The following is a 5,956-nucleotide window of genomic DNA, read 5'->3' as shown; positions in this document are numbered from 1 at the left end:
TAGCAGGATGTCTAATCAAATAAGATTGATAATGTATCTATTAAAAGGAAGACTTATCAATTTGATAGTATGCTAACAACTTGCATTCATCGTATCAGTGTCAACTCCACAAGGCTTCATTCTTACAGAAAAAGTATTCAAGTATTGAATGTGACAGTGAAACGCCTGTGTTTAATTTCAAATATCATATAGGGTCTATATATAAATAAAAGAAGGACAAAAAATACCATAGGATCAGTCAAACTCATAAATCGAAAATAAACTGACGTCATTCATTGATAGAAATGAAAAAGACAATCAGAAAATACTAGCTCACAAAAAAAACCTGAAAAACTAAAAACTGAGTTACACGAACCCCACCAAAATATGAGGGTGAGCTCATGTGATCCGGAAGGGTTGGCAGATCCTGCTCCATATATGGTACCCGAATGTTGGTGTGTGGTATATGCCAATAAGGTAGTAGCCCAAAGTCATGATTTACAAAATCCCTGCTCGAGACCACAACAGTATACAACTATAGAAAGATGTGTTTACAATATGTGAAGTTCCTATTCGTTCCGTGTAAATTAAAATTTTATGAGAATTTAAAAGAAACATTTCATGCTTTGCCATGTACTCCAAATTCTCAAATAACATCATCATAGTATGCACAGGTTATGCATAAAATGTATAACATTATAAAAGATCTCAGAAAGCGCGAATACAGATGGTTTTTTTTATTTCTCAAATAATATAATTATTGAGAAACATATTATGTTATGCAGATACAAAAGTTCTATCGTTTTTTACTTCATTAATACATAATACCTGTGCTTTATTGCATGTGAAAGTGTGCGTGGTCTGAATGTAGCATATATTACTTGTAAGTGACCAACCAGCTCGACAAGCAACTGAAAGATAAGATCTTTAATTTCGCATATTGTAATTTCAGTAAGTTAACACATTCGATTATGTTTTCAAACTATAATATTCGATTGTATGCAAATATGATTTGGTCATCACATATTTGTTTTCCACATCACATGAAAATAAAACTGTCGAAATTGGTTTTCTAGATTTACCAAAACTTGAAATTTATGTTTACAGATACATACATACGCAGCAACGAGAGGAACTACATTTGTATATTCATTTCTAGAACAAATTTATTATTTCATGGATACAAATTTCTAGGAAATTAAATCTGAACACGGTTAACAAATTTTAACATTTCTATAAATATACAGTTCCTTAATTCAAACATGGAATTTATATGAATGAAACAATGTTCACTGAGCGCTATGTAGTAAATGACTTATAACCTCAAAGTATGTGTAATATTTCTGTATGTGAAAGTGACGTCATTTACAGCAGCAATCAATGATTCGGTGTCCAAACCTTACAAAAGAAGTGTATAAACCAAATTGTTCAGCATACGTGTCGGGGAACATATAAAAGTGACATGATGGCAAAGCTTTTTGTTGTTCTAGAATGAAACGGTGGGCGTATATCGGCAATTGTCTACCGATATATAGACAATTCTTTTTATTTTCTTCTTTTGTATGTAAACATGATGGAGACAAAATAACATCGCCGTCTAAAAAAGAAACCTAACAAACGGAAAGAAAAATCGTCTCTTTTGTCGTAAATTTTAGTATGGAATATCCCTTTAGAAAGTAATTTCCTTTTGGTAAATTGCAGTAGTACATGTATATATAGAGATTTAACTAAAACATATTGTAACGTGTTCGTAAACCGGTGAGAACCTTTCTAACCAACAAAACCAACCAAATCAACCAACATACCAGACAGACACCAACAACGAACCAAAAGAATTTAACAGGAAATGTGAAAGCTCAAATTAATTACTAATACTGCTACAGCATACTGCATATCACACACATATAGTTTATGGGTCAGCGCAGTCTCCTTTTTAGGTGTGTGTGTATTAAGACGAAATGTATTTTTATGTATGTAATGCAATAAGTTAAAACATGTGTGGCTAGAATTTACGTTATGTTCTGAATGTAAACACAAAATTGCTTCAAGTGTATAACAAGTTTTATTCACCAGCCATATTCATAGCACAACTGGAACACGAATTAACAGATATAAATCTCTTAAGCAGTAGTCAACAGTTAACAATATTCCGTACGGATTAGACAAACAAAGAATACTCTAAAACAGCTACACCAAAAAATCAACATTTAAGAAACACAGATTCTATCAGCAACTCTCCATATAAATACATGAAAAATACTAAACAAATAAATAAGTCACAATTTTCGTAACCCTCTTTCTATAGTATAAGAATATATTAACAGCAACCCTGACTATTTAAAACAAACGGACACTTTTACTGACTTTACGCACCTTTCTTCTATTCAAAATTGAAATTCATAATCAAACTTCATTCTCAAAACTTATAATATTTAGAAAACAAGAAAACTATTAACTTTCTGACTCCGTTACAAACTGGAAACTGGGACAATTAAATGAACTGCATTATTAAATATATTTGCATATATATATTGCAACATTCTGGAACTTAAACTGTTGCTTTAGAAAAAAAGTACCTTGAAATTTATGATCGCATGAGACACGTAAATAAAGCTGCTAGACGGCGGTAGGGACAAGCTAGAACTAACGTAAATTCTATATATCTTAAGCTTCTGTTGTCTGAAATTCCAAATATGGGTGAAATCAATGATCCAATAAGAAAACTTCCTTATAAGGTACATATCTTTGCACTTAACGTCTGATCAAATGACGTAACTAGAGCCCTATAACTGTAAAAAGTTGCGCATCGTCAGTGCAAAAATAGTTCATACGAAGTTATTACTATAATCAGAATAAAACGTCCTTCTACCTAAAAGAGGGACAAACGATACCAAAGGGACAGTTATACGATTTCTATTGTCACTATATTTATAATAATACTCGTGACTCCCGGTAAAAGCCATAGTGGAAGTAACGTACAATTAATCAAAAGCTGCCGGTAAGAAAACACACGTTTTCTATCATTCTAGAACAGACAATATTAAAACGATTAAACAATATATAGGTAATAATGAAATAAAATACGCATATTTACTGCTTTAATAAAATAATACAAAGTACGGTTGGCAGAAATATAGACAAAACAATGTAAATGGTATTTAAGTTAAAACATGAAGTCTTCATTATATATAACGTATTTACCAGATATGCTAAATAAAAGTTCAACAAATATAGACAATATCAATAAATATTAAGGCACTGTTATCTGTCAAAAACCTCACATTATCATCAAGATAACGGTAGGCATTATGTCAACCTAATGTAACAATGACGTGTCTTTACTGAGTTTGGTCATAGACTGTGATTCATAGCAATACAGGACTAAATCATCTGCTATTAAAGGGGCGCAATAAGTGCAATAGACAACAACTTACTACCTGTCGATACACTTTATCGCCGGAACGTACATATATATTGTCCAGGAGAAAAGTTTTAATCATATCTTTAGATCTCTAGTACTTGTCTCTAGCATACTTTCCTTTTTCGTTACAAAAAAGGCTTTCAAGGAGTTACAGCAAACAAATTTGCAATGTAATTTTTCAAAACACCATTTGATTGAGTAAAAAGAACTTGAGACAATTTGGTTAGAAGTGTAGTATAGAGAGTAGAAAATCAAAACAATCAACAGAATTAAAAGGACCATCAAAAGCATTTTATCTTAAACCTCTTAAGAATTTTTAATCTCCTAGAATAATTAATACTATTTTTTTTCATATAATTTATTACATAAATTAATAACAAGTTATTTGATAGTAGTAAGAGAGGTAGTTAGAAGCACTGATAGATTGTAACATTATTGGTTGAAAATTCTGAATGAATTTGATGTAATATGATAGGTTTGTAATTCGTTTGTACTTTATATTCGAATGGCCAAAAGATGTATTTATTATAATCTCTCCTTTAATTTTTAATTTCAACTTACGCGTTTTAAACATTCTCTTATTATGTACACCGATTTCATTACACCCAGCATGGCTTCTGTAAAATATACATGTGTTCCCTGTCATATTGAACATATCGCATCCATGCATACTACTGCACATTATACTCCCATATAAGACTGAGTCACAGCTGTTGATAAGCATAGGATCTTTGATAAATGTAGTCACTTCCGGTTGTTCGCATTTCGAATAGTATTGCCCGTTGACAAGTATTTCTACTACATTCATCAGTAAAAAGAAATGATATGTCTCCGCCTGCTTTTTCATGTCCATGTTCTCTCTAGATATATAAATAAATATATATAAATTAATAAAATGTGGTATGAGTGTCAATAAGACATCTCTTCATCTAAGACACAATGTATCTAAAGTTAACAATTATAGGTACGTCCTTTGTATAACTGAAAAAGTTATAACACCAAGGCTTTCGAATCACAAACATGTCAAAACTTTAAACAAAATTTTATCATCGGTACAAGGTCATAATCCGTAAATACAATTAAAAAGGCATACATCAGTGTATATAAAGTGCGAATCCAGCTAGTTCATTTTCACTGTCATATGCGAGGATGTCTATTGTAGAATAAAGGATCATGGGAAAACTGTATTTGTTTACGTTTCGAAAATACCAAAATAATTGATTTGAAGTTAAGTTTCAACATATTTTCAATGTGATATGTCTTTTTTATGTACACATACAGCATTTAAGTTCAAATAAGTGTTATAAAAGCAACATAATATAGCAAATCGATTATTGAAAGCGATCCATTATAACTGTAGATGCGACGAATTATCACTGTTAATGCAATCATTTTTGCTGTAGAATTTTCGAAGATGCGAGGAATTTTTATTGTAGATTTATGAGATAAATGGATTTGCAACAAATGAAAAAACTTAATTGATGACTTAAGTATTAATGATATTTTCACGAATATGCACATATTTCATAGAAATCAATGAATAAGTTAACTTATTATTTAAATTTTCTTGTAACACTTAAATCATAATGCTTCTTGTTACACTTGAATTATAATGCAAGCTTTATGCTGTGAAGAGTGTGCTTGCATAGGATACATTTGCAACTGAAGGCGTATAAACTGTAGGCTGAAGATGAACATTATTATTCTACTTTTATGGCTCCATTGTGTCATTTTGATATCATTTACGATTATATAATTAAACATTGTTATACTCCAAAGAATACAAATTTGATGAATTACATTGATTTATTGTTCAATTTGAAAATATAAATACATGTACTTATTTTTATAATGAACTTGAATGATAACTTTAAACTGGCTGATGACAAATGCTCAGTATATAACATTACTTATTTAACCAGTGGAACATATTTCACCGATAAAGAACTAATTTTTCCAGGTGAGGATCAAATCTCACAAACCCAGATCTTATTTCACAAGGTAAGGAACAAATCTAAAAAAAAAGCGGGAACTAATTTCACTTTGCAAGGTACATATTCCTTAAACCCGGTACTTATTTCACCAGATAAAGTGTGGAACTTATTTTATAGAGATGGAACATATTATACAAAAATTTTCTGTCAAAAAAGTTCTCTCGGAACTATGAACTTAAACTACCGGTTAACCGTTTAATCGGTCGAACGACTATCTGAATAGATAGCGTAACCGGTTAGGCAAATTTGTACGATTTGAAAACATTCATATTAAGCCCATTATAAATATATTAGAAAAGAAGCGTGTCTTTTTGTCCCATCCTGTTTATAAGAAGATGTCCTATGTGACAATGAGACAACTCTCTATCCGAGTCACAATTTATAAAGGTAGACCATTATAGGTCAAAATAGGATCTTCAACATGGAGTCTTGGCGCACACCAAACAGCAAGCTATAAAGCATCTTTCATTCATTCATTCATTCATTCATTCATTCATTCATTCATTCATTCATTCGTTCATTCATTCATTCATTCATTCATTCATTCATTCATTCATTCATT

This window comes from Mytilus edulis, chromosome 13 (assembly GCF_963676685.1).
Source record: "Mytilus edulis chromosome 13, xbMytEdul2.2, whole genome shotgun sequence".
NCBI classification, from domain to species: Eukaryota; Metazoa; Mollusca; class Bivalvia; order Mytilida; family Mytilidae; genus Mytilus; species Mytilus edulis.
The sequence above is the reverse complement of the archived record's forward strand: the minus strand, read 5'-3'. Positions refer to the sequence as shown.